Below are 21,354 nucleotides of genomic sequence, written 5' to 3'. Positions count from 1 at the left end.
CAGCTCAGAGCCTGGAGCCTGCTTCGGATTCTGTGTCTCCCTCTCTGAAGAGTTCAGAGGGGTCTCTGGGGTGCCTGCTCACCGTCACCTGGCTCACAGCCACAATGCATGGGCCTGAGGTGCATCTCGGGCCCCACTGTTATCAGGGCACAGACCAGCCCCTTTTCCTCTGCTCCTCTGTGCACCTGCCACAGAGCTCTTTAATGTGTGGAACTGCTTCACTGAGGTGTGACCACAGTGGCAGGAGGGTCAGCCTCACCCCGTTACTGCCCCACCTCTGTCTGGCCTCTGCTGTGGTCCCTCCGGCTCCTTTGGCTCTGCGGGGTAGTGGTTTCTACTCTATTCCACAGATCAGCACCAAACCCTGACCGTGGTGTGCGATTATCTTCACCAGCAGTCTGCGGGTCACCGATTGAGGTTATAGCAGAGCTCTGGGCAGGAAACCCTCAACAGGGACAACCGAACAGCTTGAAGATCCTTGGCCACCTCTGCCACAAGAATTCCCCCATCCCACAGATGTTTTCTTCTGCTGCTCTGTTTGGAGAGCCCCCTCTTCTTAGCGAGACAGGGCTCATCGGATACACTAGAACGTCAGGGTAATTCTGCACAATTTGGGGTGGAGAAAAAGCACTCACAACTGAGCAGGAAATCCGCGCTTTTAAGATCCCTGCGAAACCACCAGACCAGGGGCTGCATGTTTCACGACAAAGAAAGCCGGAAAGGATGCAGAGGACTTCCCTTGAGGTGCAAATGTTTGTCAGGGACACCATTTATCTCCCTTAGTCACTTGGTAAACTCTTCTGAGTCCTCATTTTTTTTTTTTTTTTAAGTTTGTTTTAATTGTCTGTGGGTCCTTGATCTCAGTCTCTGGAGCCGAAGGTGGGGACTTGCACCTTGGGTCAACAATTCTGGATTCCGCTTCTGGGGTGAACATTTCGGGACTCCTGAGGGAACAGTGGGGCCGGAGCCCCCGAAGGGAGAGGAGAGCATTGGGTGGGAGTGGCCGGCGGGATTCAGGTAGACTTTGAGTGAAGGACTCAGTTTCTGGATTGAGAATGGGTGAGTTGGCCTCTCAGGATGGCTGTAAGCAAGGTCCCTCCCCGCCAAAGCCCCCACGCTCCTCCCATGCCCCCCGGTGCCTTCCACCCTCATGGTGCCTTTCCCGTGGATCCAGGCGCTCACCCATCATCCCCCGGACTAGAAAAATCAGCCAGGGAAGTTGCTCGCAGGTGCTTGGTCCCGGCGGGTCCGTCGGGCGCCCCCTGTCGACCAAGCCGGGACTTGGCGATTGCACAAACCAGAGGTTCAGCGTCTGGGGCGGGCAGTGGGGACAGATCCTGCAGCAAGGACCAGAACCAGCCCCGCGCAGGAGCCTTGGAAGACTGAGTGAGCTGCCACCCGGGTGGATACTAACCGGCATGTGTGAAAACAACCTCAAAATCGCACCGTTCTTTGCCAAGGTCAGCATTTGTTATGAGTTAGAGCAACTTTAGAGAAATCGAATTTAAAATATAGTTTTAAAAGAGGCTACTTTTAAATTTTAAAAGTAAATTTTAACATAGAATTTAAGAGGCTCAGAACTTTGATCTCAAAAGTAGCTTTTTATTTTTTATTCTTAAAATTTTTTTTTATTTATTTTTTTTTTCAACGTTTATTTATTTTTGGGACAGAGAGAGACAGAGCATGAACGGGGGAGGGGCAGAGAGAGAGGGAGACACAGAATCCGAAACAGGCTCCAGGCTCTGAGCCATCAGCCCAGAGCCCGACGCGGGGCTCGAACTCACGGACCGCGAGATCGTGACCCGGCTGAAGTCGGACACTTAACCGACTGCGCCACCCAGGCGCCCCATTATTCTTAAAATTTTTTTTTTTTAAAAATGTTTATTTTTGAGAGAGAGAGACAGAGAGAGAGCGTGAACAGGGGAGGGGCAGAGAAAGGGAGACACAGAATTCGGAGCAGGCTCCAGGCTCTGAGTTGTCAGCACAGGGCCCATCATGGGGCGTGAACTCACACACCACGAGATCATGACCTGAGCCAGGGTTCGAGGCTTAACCAACTGAGCCACCCAGGCGCCCCTATTTTTTATTCTCAACATTAGAATTTCTCAACACGGTAGGATAATTGGCATTAGTAGAGATTGAGAGTATCATTAGCTGCTGTAGTTAATGATTATTTTTTTTTGGCTGAAGATTTCTGCGTTAGGTTATTAGGCATTCCCAAAGAACTTCAGTTTCCCAAATATATTTTCCTTAGAATTCATAGGAAAACAAAGGAAGAGCCTGGAACGGCAACAAATTATGTGGATGACTAAAATCAACATTTTACTACGGCTTTGGTTGTGACATAAGAAAGTAGAACAGGTGTTCACCAGGACGTTGCAAGTCTGATGCAGACAGGCAGAACCAGATTTGTGTTTTTGTGGTAAAAGTCACTTCTTTTTTTATTAAAAGAATTTTTTAAAAAAATTTTTAACATTTATTTATTTTTGAGAGACAGCGAGCACAGGTTGGGAAGGGCAGAGAGAGGGAGACAGAAGATCTGAAGCAGGCTCCGCGCTGTAAGCTCATAGCCTAGGCGGGACTCAAAGTCACAAACTGTGAGACCAGGACCTGAACCAAAATCAAGAGCCGCTTGATCGACTGAGCCACGCAGGTGCCCCAGAAGTCACTTCTTATTGTGAGTTAGAGCATATGAAAATGTAACTAAACAGTTCATGTTAAAATTAAGACTAAGCTATATTGACTTCTTATCGGGAGCTAGGGCACATTAGCTCAGAAAGACAAATTAACAAATTGGCCCAGAAAGATAGATCTCAAACTAAATATCTTATTGCAAGTTAGAGCAAATTAAGATAAATCTAAGTAGCATTCTTAAACATAACTTCCTATGGAAAATTAGAACAAATTGCATCTTTGTGAAATCAAGCTCAAAATCATTCATTTGTGATAAAATATATGAGCTTTAAATTTTTTTAATGTTTATTTTTGAGAGAGAGAGAGAGAGAGAGAGCGTGAGAAGGGGAGGGGCAGAGAGAGAGAGAGGGAGACACAGAAGCTGAAGTAGGCTCCAAACTGTCCACAGAGGCCAACAGGGCTCAAACTCACAGACTATGAGATCATGACCTGAGCTGAAGTCAGATGCTGAACTGACTGAGCCACCCAGGCGCTCCAAATGTATAAGCTTTAAAGTGCTATATAAGAATTTTTGATGTGCACATAAACTCAGAAACACACCATCACCTCAAAAGTTCTTAGTGCAAATTAGAGCAAATTAGGTTAAGTAAAAACAGTGTCACATCACACATTTATAGGTAAAGTAAATCAAAAGTAACATGTTGAGTTAGTGAAAATAAAGATGAAACTAAACTATGTGTACAAACAAGCAATTTTTCTGTAAACAAGCTCAGAATCAGACATTCCCCTCTAAGGAAACTTCTAATGGTGTGAAAGCAAATAGAAATGAGTTAAAACCAATTTAGATAAGTGGAAGCAGTATTAGGGAATATGTCATTATTCCTTAATCTACCCTGTTAGAAGGAATTAGAGTAAATATATTCAATTCTAAGCACTTTCAGTGAAATCAAGTTCCAAATCACTCATTCATTTCAAATGAAACTTCTTATTGCCCCTTAAAGAGAATGCAAATGTAACAGTTGATATTAACACGAGAGCCACTCGAGCATTCTTAAAAGGACATTCTTAGAGTAACTTAGAGTGTAGCTAAGAGTTTATGTGAAATCGAGCTTGAAACCACTCATTCATTTCAAACAAATCTTGTAAGCTTCGTAAGTACTTTGTAAACTTTACATGTGCAAACAAGCTTAAAATTTCCTGCTTCTCTCACTCACTGGGAGGGGCTCTTCAGGTCTGGCATAAAGGCCTCTCTTTTCTCCAGAAAGAAGCAGTTTTGTGTGAGACCACCAGCAACTATGTCCTTGCTTTCCCCTCCAGAGACAGTCCAGATTTCAGCTCCAGGAGCTAAGTCTCCATCTTCCATTTGAGGAGTTCAGATCCAGCTCCCCATAACAGAGGCTAAGATCCTACTTTTCCATACAGAGGCAGAATCCCCACCACATGCCCTGCTGGGTAGGTCCACGTTTCCCCTTGCAGAGGCTGAGTCTCAGTTTTGGCCGCAGCGGTGACCTGATGACCCAGAGGCTACATCTCCCTTCCTGAACCTGAGTGCATTCCTATCTAAGCTAACTTCCTATGATGATTTAGATAAAATTGATATAAAATAAGCAGAATAATTGAAAACAGGCAGGAAACCACACTTTCAATTAAGGTCCAAGTTCAGGTCCAGTAATAGTTCAAATGCAATTTCTTATTGTGAGTTAGAGCATGTTTAGACCCAGACCCTGACCCCGAGTTGCACACTGAACCAGACTCTTTTTGACCCTGACAGTCATTCTCATCCTAACCCTAACTATGACCTTGACCATGACACTAACGCTGATCATGAACGATATGCTCAGACTCAATCTCACTGCCATATTCATCCTGACCCTGAACCTCCTACTCATCTGCCCCCTCTCACTTTGATTCTGAACATCACCATGACCCTGATCCTGACTCTCCCCCTAAATCTGTCCCTAAGCCTCATACTGGGACCTGACTCACACTTGACTTTGACTTTCACACTCATTCTCACCCTGACCCTCAGCTTCATCTTGGCCTTGTCCCGGACTCTAAACAAGACCCTCCCCTCCCCTTCTTACTCATCCTCATTCTAAATTTATTCTTCAAACAGGTGTTTATCCTGACATTGACCTTGATCTCACTCTCCCCGTTGAGGGTCCTGACATTGACCCTCACACTCTGCTTCCGTTCTCCCTCTGACCCTGACCCTTGTTGCCATCTACCTAATCCTAAGTCAAACACTGACCCTGCCCCCCACCCCAGCCTGACTCTAACAATGACCCTGGACCTCACTCTGACCTCACCTTCACCCTAAACCATACCCGTAACCTCTCCATGACCCTGACCTTCATCCTCATCTTGATTCTGACCTGAACCAAACAGTCAGTCTGACTCTTTCCCAAACCCTATCCCTGACCCTCACTGTAACTCTCACCCTCACTCACCCTGACCCACATCCTCACTCCATCACCTTCACACTTGTACACTTACCCTCATTCTGACTCTGACCTTGACCCTTAAAATATCCTGCGTCTGACTCTCCTTGCCCCCTAACAGGACCACTGACCCTTGACCACTGACCCTTACTCTGATCCTCACCATGACCCATATGGATCATCTTCCTGACTGTGTAATGCTCACTCTGACCCTACCACCCTGACCCTGCCTCTCACCCTCATATTGACCCTCACAATCTAAAGTTGAAATCCATATCTATGGTCAAAGTCAAAGCAACAGGTTCAGCAAAGAACCTCTGAATCATATATTCCTCTTAACCATGTTTCATTCCTTGTTAATATAACTAGTAAGAGCTAGCACTAGTAGAGATAACAAGATAATCCAGAACTACCTAACTAGATATGATTAGAAAACTAGAGAATGTAAAAGAGAGGCTTCAGAAGATACACGTGTCTGAAGTTGTCACTATTTATCTAGTTATGTTAATTTTAACAAGAAAAAAAAAAAAAAGGAGTTTCAGTGCTTTTGAATACTTCTGTCTTTTGGAATACTTTTGAATGTTCCTTGGAGAATAATAAGTGATTCTGAGCTGATTTCACAAATACTCTTAGACTCTTGGTGCACTTTAACTCTCAACGAAAAGGATTTTTTAACATAGTGTGTGATTATGGGGTTGTTGATACAAATCCTGCTTTGGTTTATTCTAATTCCTCCGCGTCACAATAAGAAATCTTTTGAGTGCTTTTGACTACATTTGAAAATTTATTGAAAATTGATATGATTCTGAGCTCATTTTTATGTCATAACCGATGAGGAGAACGAAGGCGAAAGAAATGTAGATAAAATTAAATTTCCTTACGACTTGCAGCCCATCGATAAATACCCGAGACAGGCAAAGTATGGCATTCCTCAAGGAACTCACAACTGCCTCTTTTCATGCTTTGCTAGAAGTAACAAGCAAACTTAGCTTGGCATTATCTGGACCTCCAGGATCCTGTAAGTCTTCTTTAACAAATGGAAATCTCTATAGAGACTTCCTTTATCTCTCCCCACCCCCCCAACTTAAAACTATACAATCAATCCCTCCTCACAAGCACAGTGCAGCTCTTTTAGCCCGTGGGTTATGTCCCTGTGCTATAATGAAAGCACTTTTTTGCACCCAAAACCTCTCAAGAATTCTTTCTTGACAGCTCGCTCCAGGTCCACATCACATCACCAAGGACCACATTTGCTGGATCATATGGTTAAGAGTATGTTTAGTTTTATAAACAACTGGCAGCTGTCTTCCAAAGTGGCTATACCATTTGTTACATTTGACGGCGCTCACAGAGGGTGGTGTGTATGTCACAGAGCCTAAGGCTAGGGAGTTCAGCTATGTCCCGGGAGGAAAGCAAACAAAGCTGAAATGCAAAACCCCGGGCCGGTAGCCAAACCAAAATGCCTCGAGAGGCGAAGACCCCCGCCATCCCACCGAGGATCTGGATCGGGAAGTCGTGTACAGAACTGCCGCAGTAGCTTCTGGGGAGTGTAGTTTCTCCGGAGAAGGGGCAGAGGAGGAGTGATTTTGCACAGAAGCCAGTGCCCGTTTCACGCCCGGGTATTTTCTGCGTAGGCTGTCGTTGCAATAGCCATTGTCCTAGTGAATCAACCGCGGGAACCAGAAGCTGCTGCGTTGGCCCCCACGGGGAGCGGCGCCTGAGGGGATTCTGGGAAGTGTAGTTCTGGCAAACACCGGCCGGGGCCGAGGGCTGGCTGGACGGGTCCCGCCGGCCCCGGTGACCGAAGCCGGCCCCCGTCCTTGGCCCCGAGAGATCCTTCCAAATGGGGACAGGGAGGGCCTAGGGTCTGGGACAAGGCTAGAATGGGGAGTGCGGCGGCTCAGGCCCGCGGGTTGGGGGGTTCCATGTTAGGAGGTGTGTTGGGGGGGGGGCGCATTTGGGGCGGGGGAGTAGGGTGACGCTCAGCCAGCCCTGAATCCCTGAGTTGCTGGGCGCTGCGCGGAACCTCCTTTCCCGGCTGGGACGACTGACATGGAACTCCACAACTTTTCATTTTTGAAGGGGGTGGATATATTCAGAGCCAAACAATTTACGAATGGGGGGAGCTCCAGCGTGCATCCTCTGAGTTTATTTGGGTGTGGGGATGAGTTCAGCCAGGGCCAAATAACAAACATCCCCTGGGGGGGGGGGCGGTGGAGGCGCGCCTAGGGCCATATATGCTCGGGTGTGTTTTGGTGGGGAAGCACTTACTTGGGTCCTGCGTTTTGGTGTAGTTGTGGAAACCCGGGACTGATAGAGAATGTCAAGCTTTGGCTTGGTTGGTGGTTTTTGGTGGGGCCAAAGAGGGCTTCTTTACTGTTCGGGGCCCATAATCAGGGTGTTTGTGGAACTTCTCAGGCCTCACTGTGCGTTGGTTTGTTGGGGATGGGTGGAGGTGAGCTTGACGTCGGTATAATAGATATATTTAGGGAGTTATGGGGGGAGTGGCTAGAGTCCCTGGGTTTTTAGGGGGTGGGGCAGGTTTTGGCCTGGGACACACGTCTATCAGTGATGGTGGACCGCATCGCTGGGGCTTACATCTAAGCAGCTTTTTGACTAAGGGCAGGTCTGCTGCTCTGGGACCTGTGGTCCCAAGGTTTGTCTAGGCATTCTGCTTTGTGGCAGGGATCTCGGGTTTGTTTGTAATGTGGGTGGCCAGTTTGGCTGATTCCCCCTTGTCTGCTTCTCCCTTGTGCTTGGGGGTCAAACCTGTTGCCTGGAACTTAGTGGGAACCTTTGAGGGCTGTTGGGTGATTATCCAAATCTCCTCTGGCATCCTATGGGGCCCAGGTGTCAGGACTTTAATTTTATTTTTAATTTTTTTGGCAAGGACAAATTGTAAACCTACCAGTAGAATAGTACAGTGGACTGTGGACCTATCGTTATATTCAACATTTATTAATTGGCAGCCAGTCTTATTTCATATACATCCCCTCAACCCTATGTGTGGATACACTTTGGGAACTGTCACACCCCACAGGGCTTGACCACTAGTGACATGACCACTGACCCAACTGCCTTGGCACTCTGCAGCTAGAGTTCAGATCTAGGGATTTTGTAGCTTTGTCAGCTTGAGCGAGATTTATAACCGCCTCAGTTTATCCCAAGACCTAGCTTATGTAAACGTTAACTATTCATAATAATATTACACCTTGAGGCCCATAGGTAGAAAAAGGATCAGTTCCCTATTTAATAAGAGCCTATCAGGGCAGGTTGTGTAGTGATGCCCACACCCGACTCTGTCCCTCAGAAGCTGTCCACGTTCTTCTGTGGCAGATCTGAGGCTTTCTTTTTCTTTTGCCTTGAAAGGAAGAGGAGCACTCCTCACTTAAACTTGGGGATTTCTAGCCGGGTATCTGGGTGCTGGGAGACAGAACTGAGGCTCTCACCCTGTCTCTTTCATCCTTGCCGCCTGCTGTATCCCTTCCTACATTCCTACAGTATCTTCCGAGCTCCACATCATGGGCCGATTTCCTTTGCCTATTCTGACATCTTGTGTCCTACAGTGTCCCATTTGAGGCTCAGATGCCTTGCTCGGTCCCCTAGGATCCAGGACTGATTTAAGGGCAGGAGCCTTTACAGAGAATATTACCCCGGACCAGATTACCACCATCCTTGTCCCAGCAACATTTCTCTGTAAATTTATTCCCATGCGTCTGTGTCCGGGATGCATTTGGAAATGTTTAAAAAAAATTTTTTTTCTTAATGTTTTCATTTATTTTTGAGACAGAGAGAGAGCATGAGCAAGGAAGGGGCAGAGAGAGAGACACACACAGAATCGGAAACAGGCTCCAGGCGCTGAGCCATCAGCACAGAGCCCGATGCGGGGCTCAAACTCACAGACTGTGAGATCATGACCTGAGCCGAAGTCGGACGCTCAACCGACTGAGCCACCCAGGCGCCCCTGGAAATGTTTTTTTTTTTTTTTTTAATTTTTTTTTTCAACGTTTATTTATTTTTGGGACAGAGAGAGACAGAGCCTGAATGGGGGAGGTGCAGAGAGAGAGGGAGACACAGAATCGGAAACAGGCTCCAGGCTCCGAGCCATCAGCCCAGAGCCCGACGCGGGGCTCGAACTCACGGACCGCGAGATCGTGACCTGGCTGAAGTCGGACGCTTAACCGAGTGCGCCACCCAGGCGCCCCGGAAATGTTTTTTAAAAGGTAAGTTTCCAACTATTTCTGTCAGTATTTATAAAAGGACAATTGATGTTTGTATATTGACCCTTTAAATCCTGCCACCTTGCTAAATTTAAATTCACCTATTGAAGTTTTTTTTGGTTTTGTTTTTGTTTTTTGGATTCTAGGACACTTTCAAGACAGATTTATTTTCCATAGATAATCAGTTTTGTTAACTTTCTGTGTATCCTTCTGGCATTTTTTTTTAATGTAAAAGACAATCAGAGATTAAGTACACACATACATGTTTATGCCCTCCCCACGTTTCCTAGAGGTGTCTTCTCCCCTCGTTTCCTAGCGGTGTCTTTGGTTAAACGGCAGTATTTTTTTTAATTTTTTTTTTTTAACGTTTATTTATTTTTGAGACAGAGAGAGACAGAGCATGAACAGGGGAGGGGCAGAGAGAGAGGGAGACACAGAACCTGAAACAGGCTCCAGGCTCTGAGCTGTCAGCACAGAGCCCGACGCGGGGCTCGAACTCACGGACCGTGAGATCATGACCTGAGCTGAAGTCGGACACTTAACCGACTGAGCCACCCAGGCACCCCTAAACGGCAGTATTTAATTGATATGTAGTAATTGATATGTATTCACCTCTTCCTTAATGGCTTCTGGATTTTTTTTTTTTTTTTAAAGATCTGTCTTTCCCCAAGGGCCTCTGTATGTTTTCCTGTATGTTTCCAAATGTCTATATTTTTGTTTCTTTCTAATCTTTAGCTCTCACACTACTTGGAATTTATTTTTATGCAAGGTGTGAGCTAGGAATCTACCTTCCAATCTGACAGCGGCTTGTCTGAACGCTTTCACGAAGAGGCCATCCTTTCCTGGCTGTGTTGAGAGGCTGTATTACCTAAAACCCCAAGAATGTGTGGGCTCTCTGTTCTGGTCCACTTACTGTCTGTTGCTGCACTTACACGGGTTTTATTTTGTAGAATTTCATTTTTATTATAAAATGAATTGTAGAATTCATTGTAGAATTTCATTTTTATTATAAAATACAACACAGGAAGTAAAACACACAGAAGGGATAGTGTAGAACGAACAGGAAGTGAACACCCAGGTCAAAAAGTAGTACTTTGTTGGTCTCCCCAGATGGTCCCCAGTCACAACTTTGTCCCTCCCTTCAAAAGCAACCTTTCCCTGAGTGTCTCTAAGGTCCGTCACCTGAGTAAGCATCTCTAAACTTCATAGGTTAGCTTTTTTTACCTTTTATTTTGCTATTTTTATAGTTACTGATTTATTTAAAGAGAGATGGAGTGCGGGAGTGGGGGAGAGGAGCAAAGAGAGAGAATTTTTTTTTAACATTTTCTTTATTTTTATTTTTATTTTTTTCAACGTTTATTTATTTTTGGGACAGAGAGAGACAGAGCATGAACGGGGGAGGGGCAGAGAGAGAGGGAGACACAGAATCGGAAACAGGCTCCAGGCCCTGAGCCATCAGCCCAGAGCCTGATGCGGGGCTCGAACTCACGGACCGCGAGATCGTGACCTGGCTGAAGTCGGACGCTTAACCGACTGCGCCACCCAGGCGCCCCAACATTTTCTTTATTTTTGAGAGCGAAAGAGAGAGGCAGAGTACGAGCAGAGAGAGAGAGGGAGACACAGAATCCGAAGACGGCTCCAGGCTCCGAGCTGTCAGCACAGAGCCCGACGCAGGGCTCGAACTCACAAACCGTGAGATCATGACCTGAGCTGAAGTCGGACGCTCAACCGAGTGAGCCACCCAGGCACCCCGAGGGAGAGGATCTTAAGCAGGCTCCACACTCAGCGCGAAGCCCAACATGGGGCTCGATCTCATGACCCTGGGATCATGACCTGAGCTGAACAAGAGTTGGACTCTCAACCGAGGTACCCTAGCTTTTTTATCTTAAAAAAAAAAAAAAATCTAATAGTGATTTTTAAAATGTGTCTTTTAAAATTTATAGATTCTTGGGGCACCTGGGTGGCTCGGTTGGATAAGCGTCCCACTTTGGCTCAGGTCGTGAGCTCACAGTTCGTGGGTTCAAGCCCCGCATCAGGCTCTGTGCTGGCAGCTCAGAGCCTGGAGCCTGCTTCCGATTCTGTGTCTCCCTGTATGTCTGCCCCTCCCCTGCTCATTCTCTCTGTCTCTGTCTCTCTATGTTTCTCAAAAATATATAAAACATTAAAAAAAATTAAAATTTATAGGTTCTTTCATCCTCTTCCTTTCCTGCCAGTTTATCTGTTGAAGGACCAAGACCGTTTGATATGTAGAGCTTCCTGCAGGCTGGATTTTGCTGATATATTCTCATTGCAGATAAAGGTATTCCTTTGTATTTCCCCCACATTTGGTGTGGAGTTTCATCACACTTAGGTTCAATCCCTTTGAAAAAAATCTAAGTGATGTATGCTTTTATCAGGATGCATATAACATCTGCTTTTGGTTTTCTTTGATGTTAGCCATTCTTGATTCGTAATGCCTAGATGTGTTCATTCACTGAGGAATGTAAAATGGTGATATGCTAATTCTGTCATTTTCCTGTCTTCGCTGGAATAATATTATAAGGAGACACTTCCCCTCATCTACTATTTGATTACCCAGAGGCACGATTCATATCGGGAAGGAGATTAAATGCTTCAATCTTTCATTTAACGAGTTTTCAAGAAAGTGAATTGGTTACCTGTTATTAGAAGTTGACCTTTATTTTAAAAAATATTATAAACTCGTAGGTTTAAACACATCTGATGGGTTTCAATCTATTGCAAGTCATATTCTTGTTAAAACTAACATTGTCCCATCTCTGGCCATTGGCAGCCTTTTCTAGTTAACCATGAAGTCATAGTGATATGATTCTAAAGAGTCTTTGTAAATCCTTGCTTTCTGGTATGTCAAGATATTACAGGCTCATCTTGTACATTTCGTGCAACAAATCAGGCATAAGCCATTTTCTTTTTTCTGGAAGCACATATTTCTTTTAATGGGAAATAGTAAGTCAAGACCACAGTCTGGGGGTATCTTGGTGGCTCAGTTAGTTAAACATCAGATTCTTTTTTTTTTTTTTTTAATTTACTGTTTGTTTATTATTTTTGAGAGAGAGAAAGAGAGAGACAGAGCATGAGCAGGGGAGGGGCAGAGAGAGAGGCAGACACAGAATCTGAAGGAGGCTCCAGGCTCTGAGCTGTCAGCACAGAGCCCCATGTGGGACTCGAACTCATGAACTGTGAGATCATGACCTGAGCCGAAGTCAGATGCTCAACCGGTTGGGCCACCCAGGCGTCCTAAGCATCTGATTCTTGATTTTGGCTCAGGCCGTGATCTCACAGTGAATTCGAGCCCTACTTTGGGCTCCACGTGCTAACAGACAGTGCAGAGCCTGCTTGAGATTCTCTCTCCCTCTCTCTGCTCCTGTCCCACTTGCACTCTCTTCGTCTCTCAAAAATAAATAAATAAACTTAAAAAAAAAAAAAAGGCCACAGTCTGGAAATCAGGGATGGGCGCTGCAATTGAATTGGTCACTGTAGCCTTTGGCAGGGGACAGAGCTAAGAAGTACCTCATTGTTCACACTGATATTCCTGATCCAAATTCAGGATTACTGGGATGTTACCTAACCCTTTGAGTATCACATTTGTGTCTCCTTACTTCTATACCAAAATTCTAGATTTTTTAGTCCACGGGGGTTGATGGAATTAGCATATCCCATAATTACTCATTTGCTTCAGAAGGAGATTTGGTTCAGATAGCTTTGCTAACCTCCGTTGCTTCTGTGTATTTTATTCCAATGGCTCCCTCCCTACTGGATCACCACGGGTGAATGGTGTACCTCTGCCGAAAGCCAAAACTTCTGCCAAGCAACCCTCTCTCCATGACTCTAGCTCCTGAACCTGGTAACTGCTCCCTCCACCTTTAGACCTGGCGTTGGTCGAGACCCTCGGCTCTCGTAAGCAGCCGTGGTGCTAAAGCATCTGTTTGTTTTCCCTTAACTCTGCTCACACCTTCATAACTAGTCCCTAGGCTAAGCGTTCCAGTCCCTAGGCTAAGCGTTCCGCGGTTACCCAGTTTGAATTGCCACCAGACCAACACAGGGTCAGTGTACTTGAAACATCGTCGTTACCGGCTTTGGAACAAATGAATAATAGCTGGAGAGATGCTGAGAAAAAAGTGCTGACCAAGAAGGTAGAGCAAGTTGGAATGTTCTTGTGTTGTATCAAATCAAATGGTTAGTGGGAAATGGAGATCCCTTAAAGCCGACTCTTCCGTAATTCCACAGGAGCCTGAGGAAGATTATGCACTTCATGTGTTCATATTTTTTATAAGGAAATAGATTGGTCACAGTGGACTTGGCAAACAGAAGACAGTGTGTGGCGCATCTGGTTGCACTGTATAAAAAAACTGTAGCAGTTTCCATCTCAGGGACACCTGTTACAATCGAACGTCGCTGACACAAGATCCCATCCTGAGGTGTTGTTGAGACGTAGCATTTTAGGACCCAAGTCGTGCTGACAGTGTTTTCTGCAGATTTCACATCGCACTTTCTTTCGAGCCGTAGTGTCTCATCCTTGAGGTCTCTTACAATGGCGTAAGAGATGTATTTCTTTACCGTTGGGAGAACAAGACAGTGTTAAATTGGTTTCTCTGGGAAATAGCAATGTGCAGATTGAAGTTGGTGTCTTACACTCGTTCATAGATCGTGTGAATGTGGAAGTCTTTTTGGATCCCATTTGCCCCCAACGTTTTCTTCTGACGTTTTACAGACATGCAGAAAAGTTGAAAAGTTTGCTGTTCTGAATGTCCACGTACTCGCCAGTATGGATGGATAGATGTGATAGGGCCAGTAGAGCAAAATGTTGACAACGGGGTCGTGTGTTAGCAGGAAGATTCTCGGGTAGAAATATTTTACCACCTATTTATACATATGCACACACATACACACAGACACACATACACAATCAGCTTACTAAAAGAAGGAAGTTTTCCTCACCTAGTAGGTTTTCTGACACTACACCGTCCTGTCCCTTCCTGGGATAAAGTCTACTTGGTGATGATGTAGTCTTATTTCTTGAAGGCACAGCTGGATCCAATTGGCCAACGTTTTATTTAGAACTTTTGCACCTCGTTTTATAAGTGGCATTGACCCCTGGTTTTCTTTCTTCTGTAGGGTCCTTGCTTGCTCTTGGTGTCCTTGATGAATGAGCTAGGAAGCTGGTTTTAATGCTTTGGGGCACTTAAGCTTTATTACAGAGTGACCTATTCCTCGAAGTGTTGCTGGAATTGGCCAATAAAATGGTCTGAGGCCCGTGCCTTTGGGAGAGACCTTTGTCCTTTGCTTTTCTTTTTCGGTTAATAATTGGTTGCTTTTTTTTTTTTTTTTGGACTCGATTTTGGGCAATTTCTGTTCTTCTAGGAAATCCCCCATTTCTCCTAGTCTTTTCCTTTCTCTTGTCTCCTCTCTCTTGGCCGCCCTGCCCCCTTCCCTGCAGAGCTCCTTCTTGGCTGGCTGGGCCCCCTCTGCCTTACGCTCGGAGTGGCAGCATAATGTTCACGGCTGTAGGTCTTCTGTGACAGAACCCTGTTCTCCTGGTCGGCATCCCTGCTTGTTCTTAATGGTGTGGCAGGTGTAAGGAACCGTGGCTTTAGTCTTATGGCCTGGGCACAGCCACAGATCCCAGCACACTGAACTGCCAATCACAGTGGGGCCTGGGGGAGGCGGACAATCAATTTATGGCCTTTTGACCCTGTAGTGGAATGCCATGTCAACGTTTCCCGGACATCCTGACATCCCTCCTAGGTGGTCTCTCCCTGCCCGATTGAACTCAGAAGTGACCATGTGTCTCGATTTGCTGATGAGCTATGTCCGAGGTGTCACTTTGGGTAGAGTTGGTAAGAGCGTGAGTACGGTTCTCTATCTGACATTTCCCTCTATCGTTCCTACTGACCGTTTTCCAAACAGAGGCGGTCCCGGCATCCGTGGTCCTGGACTGAAGATGGCTTTGAGCACAGTTGCAGATGACACATGATGGACACAGAGCCGGAGTGAGAAGGAAACTTCATAACTCTAAGCCACGGAGATCTGGGGGGAAGCATTTGTCACTCCAGAGTAACTTGGCCCTTCCTGACCCCTCCTCCCTTTTGCTGTGAGGGTCCTGTCTCCTTCAGGGCGAACTCAGAACCCTGTGGACATACGCTTGCTCTCGGCGTTTTCATTTAGTCCTTTGTTCGCTGGGCATTGCCGTAGCAAGGCTGAAAGGAACGGGCTTTGGGATGAGAATTCTGGATTCTAGGCTTGGCCCTGACGCTTGGTAGCTATGATCTTAAGGACACATCAACTGACCTCTGAGTGCCTTAGCTTGCCCCTCTGTGAGATGGAAAGAATAGCAGTGCCTTCCTCTTGGCTGTGTTGTAAGGATTCATGAGCTCTGGAAAGTACTCGCTTTATAGATGTTGGTATTACTAGGAGCAGAGGGCTCTATCAGCTTAGGCCAGGCTGTGCTGCAGTGACATGTGACCCCCAACTCTCAGTGGCCCACCCAGCTATCTGACCTTAACCCCAGTCTAATTCCTCTTCCTTCGTAGGTTGGCTTTGGCTCTGCACCATGATCTTTTTTTTAAAAAAAAAATTTTTTTTTAACGTTTATTTATTTTTGAGACAGAGAGAGACAGAGCATGAACGGGGAAGGGGCAGAGAGAGAGGGAGACACAGAATCGGAAGCAGGCTCCAGGCTCTGAGCCATCAGCCCAGAGCCCGACGCGGGGCTCGAACTCACGGACCGTGAGATCGTGACCTGAGCTGAAGTCGGAGGCTTAACCGACTGAGCCACCCAGGCGCCCCACCATGATCTTTTACAGTAGAAACCAAAGCCCCTTCTGGGGACATGCTTCTTTCAGAACGTGAGTGATGGTGGAATCAGGCAGTGCTTAGAAGTGGCAGGGCGGCCTTCAGTCACATTTCATCGCCCAAGGCAAGTCACAAGGCCAAGCCTGATGTCAGGGGCAGGGAGGTGCCGTCTTTGTATAGAGAAATAAATAATTGGGAACAGTGGTAAAAATCCACCATAAAGGCCTCTTTTATCCTAGTCCCTAGGATTAGCAAAATGACTGAGATGTGTTTCTTCTTACAAGAGGCTCAGAATCTAGTAGAGGTAGTCAAATAAATAGAAACTTTGCAACATGGTCTGGAGAAGGTGAGATGCCCAGGTTGGACAGAAGAGGGAGTGAGTCTCTGCCTATGGAATTAAGGGATGAATCCTAAGGGGGACCTGGCCAGCCTCCAAAGAGGACTGGCAACAGGGCGACCACAGTCCTCGGGGCTGAGATCCTGGGCCGGCGGTCCGAGTTGCTTCTCATGGTAGTTTAACTTCGACGCCATCTGCCTCCTTTGGGACCGCATGAATGGAGGATCTCCTCTTGGGTTCATCTGGAGACACAGATGCACCGTTCTGATAAGGCCATGTGATAAGGAAGGTGGGGGCTACCTTCACAGAGTCACTGTGAGGCCTGGAGCATGACCTAAAGAGGAAGAACTCAGTTGAGACCCCGAGCCCTCAAGAGTTCAGGGACATGGGATTGAACACAGCTGGAACCAGGGCCAAGGGAGGCAGGAGCTGAGTTCTGCATGCCCAGATTGGTCTGGGAGGAGACATTCTGCGCCTCTTTATCCACAGTCATTATGCCACGTCTTCACTCTGACTCACGCTCCAGGGAGCAGAGACATGGAGTTTGAATCCGCAGCGTGAGGGTGGATAGGAATTGTATATTTTGACAGCTGAGGAAGAGGGGCGGGGGACAGACTTGAGGGCGTAGAGGCTGGAAAGGGGTGAAGTAAAGGAATCCGAGGAAGTCCTGAAGCCCGAGGCGCCACGTTGAATGAGGAGACGTGAGAGGACAGGGCCCCTGTCCAGGAGGCATGGGCTCAGGGCCCACGGTACAGCTCCCGGCAACGTTGAGTGACTTTTGCATCGCACAGGTCCTGGCTTCGTGGAAGCAAGATGGGCTTTCACAAGTAAGGCTCTGAGAAGTCACCCCAGACAGCAGAAGTTGAGACAAAGTAACTTCTCCCCGGCCCTCTGGCAGAGTTTCAAGGCAGACTCCGGGCTATCCGTGGGGCCCTGGCATGGCCTGATCCTTCTGCCCACTGCGAGCAGGACCGGGGGGCAGGTGTTGCCTCTGGAGGGCAGGGAAGGCACTTGAGGCCATGAAGACACAGATCAAAATCATACAGCAGAAGGTGAGAGCTGGTGGGTCTGGAGAGGTACCGTGGTGGGGGGAAGTGAGCTCGGGTTCAGCAAGAGCGCCCCAGTGACCACAGGTGCGCCCAGGGGCTCCTTCCTCCCTGCAGGGCCTGGAGTCGCTGCCTTGGAAATGCCCATGGGCCGCCTGGCGCCCCACAGCTGCTGCTGCCCCTTTCCCCGGGGCTGCCTTCTTGTGCTACTGACCGGCTCCGAGAAAGAGGACAAGCCCCAAATGCTGGGGAGGTGGGTTACTTCCCCACCGTCCTCCCCGAAATGCTGGCTGGTTTCCCAGAGAACAGCATCGATTCTCTCTCGTGAAAAGGGGAAAGGCGGTCGTCCATGCCTGCGTCAGACGCTGACTCACTTCATAATGAGGGGCTCCTGCGTTGGCGTGTTTGATTGTCTTTGTTGAAAAATGTACCCAAGATTAACATTAAGGGTTCAGGAGACTTTTCAACACGCGGGGTATTTTTGAAAAACCGACTATTGAACATTCTAAGTGTACTATCAAGTTTGACCCCATATCCACCCTATCTAATGCTATCGTGCCCTGGACATCTTTCTACCTTGTTATCGCTGAAGTTTTGGAACATACAGAGAAGTAGGAGCAAAGTTGTAATAAGGCCTCAGGTCCCGTCAATACAGCTTCAGTAGTCACCTATAATGGCCAGTCATATGCCATTTCGATCCCTCACGTCCCTCATTGGGTTATTTTAGAGACAAGTCTTGGGCATGATAACATTTCTTCCATAATTCTTTAAAAAATTTTTTTTTAATGTTTTATTTATTCGTAGAGAGAGAGATTGGGAGAGAGAGCATGAGCGAGGAGGGGGAGAGCGAGAGAGGGACACAGAATCCGAAGCGGGCTCCAGGCTCCGAGCTGTCAGCACAGAGCCCGATGTGGGGCTCGAACTCACGAGCCGTGAGATCATGACCTGAGCCGAAGTTGGACGCTTAGCCAACTGAGCCACCCAGGCTCAGTAATTCTTAATAACAGCTGTAAAAGGGTGGTGGTGGTGGTAATACAATTTATTTCAGAAGGAGAAAGTCTGGCCTGGAGGGGCGTGTGACTGGTACCTGGCCACACTCCTCTACCACACGGTGGAGCCAGGATTTAAACCCGGTTTTCCTTGACTCCTAAGCTCCTATAGCTTCTAATGTGTTGAATAGCCTTCTTGCTGCAACATAAATCCCAATCTAAAAAATGTGGGAGCATATTTTCCGACCCTCAGGAACGGGTCTGTATTATTTGACGAATGACGCATATGGAATGCTGTCGTCAGCAGTTTTCTGGGAAAGAAGCAATTTAAATGTCAGGAAAGCACGAACTCTCTCGCCCGGCCAGGGTAAGGTGTTTCTGTTTGTTTGAAATTTGATGGAAGTGTAATAGTTAACAAAGCGTGTAGTTCAAAAATGTACTCAGGGCGCCTCAGTGGCTCAGTCGGTTGAGCATCTGACGTGGGCTCAGGTCACGATCTCACGGTTTGTGAGTTCAAACCTGCTTCAGGTTCTCCACAGTCAGCGCAGAGCCCGCTTCAGAGCCGCTGTCCCCACCCCCTCTCTGCCCCTCCCCTGCTTGCGCTCTCTGTCTCAAAAACAAATAAACATTAAAAAACGTACTCTGATTTTCAGAAAGCAAACACAGCCATGGGACCAGATCGAGATGCAGAACACTGCCACTTGTGAGCATTACATGCGTGTAAGCCTTCCAGTCCTCCAGTCTCCCCCGAGGATAACTCTATCCTGACCCCTAGCATCACAGATTACGTTTCCTGTTTGGTTTTTAATGAATGTCATCACATCGTCCGCACTCTTCCGCGTTTGGCTTCTTTTATTCAACATTGTGTCTGGGATTCGTTTGTGGTAAGATTTGTACCTCATTTTGCACTGCAGTTTGTTTTCGTACGCAAAGGCCCCAACTAGCCAGGGTATTCTTGAAGAAGAACCAAAGCTGGAGAAAGATCTGTCATGGTGCCAGTGTCATTAAGGCAGCAGGGGATTGGCATAAAGATAGACGGGTAGACCAGTGGCACAGAAGAGGGTACAGAAATAGGCCAGCACATAGACGGTGGCCTTCTAGCAAAGGGGAGCTGAGGGAAGGGAGCCTTCCCAAGAAGTGATGTGATTGGTTACTGGTCACGACGCCATCTGTCACTTACATAGTGATTGGCGGACTGGAGAGCTAGCGGCAGAGCTCGCGCTTGCGGTCACCATATCGCAGTAACTGACGTTTGAACCATTGTGGTCGGGGTCTGGTGTTATTCAGCTAAACTGTGGCGACTCTGATTTGTGCACATCGGAACCGTGCAAAGCAAGGGGTGCCTGTACTTGAAAGGGGTGAGTTTTATGAAGCCGTGAATTTTGAATTATATCTTGATAAAGCGTCAGATTTTTGAAAAAGATGAAATGATCTGTAAGTGCCCCTTTCCTTGACGATCCCTGCCATTCCCCTTGCCAGCTGTTTTGCATATGTGACATACTGCGCTACATGATGAGTGAAGCATTAGGGGCTTTTTTATAAAGTTTATTTATTTTGAGAGAGAGGGAGAGAGAGTGGGCACAGGGGGGGGAGGGGCAGAAAGAGAGAGAGAGAGAGAGAGAGAGAGAGAGAGAGAGAGAGAGAATCCCAAGCAGTCTCTGTGCTGTCAGCATAGAGCCAGACCTGGGGCTGGAGCTCAAGAACCGTGAGATCATGACCTGAGCCAGAATCAAGAGTCAGATGCTAAACTGCTTAACCGACTGAGCCACCCAGGCGCCCCAGGACTTTATTTTTAAAATAGCAGGCAAAGACAGCTTTTCACAGATCCCACTTAGTGACCTGCATCCCTCAAACATTCTCACTGTGGTCCCTGTCTGTTCACTCCCGCTTTTCTCTATAGCTGAAGATTGTTCCGTTTTCTCTGCTATATCTTCATCATCCCCCGATGCCCAGCACAAGCCCCATGCTTCTTTCCTTCTCCAGCCCATGCCCCATGCTTCTACCTCAGAATTCCCCCAGATTGATCCTCAAGGTCACTTTCCCCGGCACTGCTTGAGGTTTGCAGGTTGAGTCACCGATCATTTCTGCGAGGAAATCCCAGGCGTCTGAGGGCCAGAAGTGTGTTTCACGCATCAGCTGTGCATCCCTCAGATTTTAACACAAAGCCTAGGAATGCCTAGAAGAGCTTTATAGGGAGAACCGTGTGCTTTCAGAGAACTAGATCAATTTCTCACATATTCGGGCTCTCCAGGGCCACCAGATAACACCTCTCACTCTGAGAAAATGGATGGTTGGGGCGCCTGGGTGGCTCAGTCGGTTGAGCGTCCGACTTCGGCCCAGGTCATGATCTCGCGGTCCGTGAGTTCGAGCCCCGCGTTGGGCTCTGTGCTGACCGCTCAGAGCCTGGAGCCTGTTTCAGATTCTGTGTCTCCCTCTCTCTGACCCTCCCCTGTTCATGCTCTGTCTTTCCCTGTCTCAAAAATAAATAAACATTAAAAAAAAATAAAAAAAAAACAAAAGAAAATGGATGGTGATTTGCTGTCTCTTAACTTACTGCTTATTTGTAGGTGCCGGTTACATTCCAGGATGTGGCTGTGGTCTTCGCAGATTCAGAATGGAAGGGACTGAGCTCTGAGCAGAGGAACCTACACAAATAAGTGATGCCGGAGAATTACAGGAATCTGCTCTGTTGGGTGAGGCTGTGTTCTTTCCTTTATTTATATTGTCGAGATTTGGGATGCCTTGGTGGCTCAGTCAGTTGGGCGTCTGACTGTGGTTCGGGTCATAATCTCCCTGTTCCTGAGTTCCAGCCTTGCATCGGGCTCTGTCTGTGCTGACAGCTCAGGGCCTGGAGCCTGCTTCAGAGTCTGTGTCTCC

At 47.2% G+C, this 21,354-nt stretch overlaps 2 long non-coding RNA genes across 3 annotated transcripts; both read left to right on the top strand.

Moving 5' to 3' along the window:
* The first annotated feature begins 9,261 nt into the window (after positions 1-9,261).
* Positions 9,262-15,873, top strand: LOC123580413. Of its 2 annotated transcripts, XR_006703292.1 has the most exons (4): positions 9,262-9,298; positions 11,509-11,594; positions 14,025-14,155; positions 15,844-15,873. It is a non-coding gene; the product is annotated as an uncharacterized LOC123580413 (long non-coding RNA). The 2 variants fall into 2 exon arrangements; XR_006703291.1 differs by lacking the exon at positions 15,844-15,873 and having other exon boundaries at positions 14,025-15,830.
* Positions 15,874-16,931: 1,058 nt separating this feature from the next.
* LOC123580412 lies at positions 16,932-21,171 on the top strand. The gene is made up of 3 exons (XR_006703290.1): positions 16,932-17,494; positions 19,131-19,835; positions 21,045-21,171. It is a non-coding gene; the product is annotated as an uncharacterized LOC123580412 (long non-coding RNA).
* The last annotated feature ends 183 nt before the right edge of the window (positions 21,172-21,354 follow it).

This window comes from Leopardus geoffroyi, chromosome A3 (assembly GCF_018350155.1).
Source record: "Leopardus geoffroyi isolate Oge1 chromosome A3, O.geoffroyi_Oge1_pat1.0, whole genome shotgun sequence".
In the NCBI taxonomy this organism is placed as follows: Eukaryota; Metazoa; Chordata; class Mammalia; order Carnivora; family Felidae; genus Leopardus; species Leopardus geoffroyi.
Note: the sequence above shows the minus strand (reverse complement) of the source record. Positions and strands in the feature narration are given on the sequence as shown.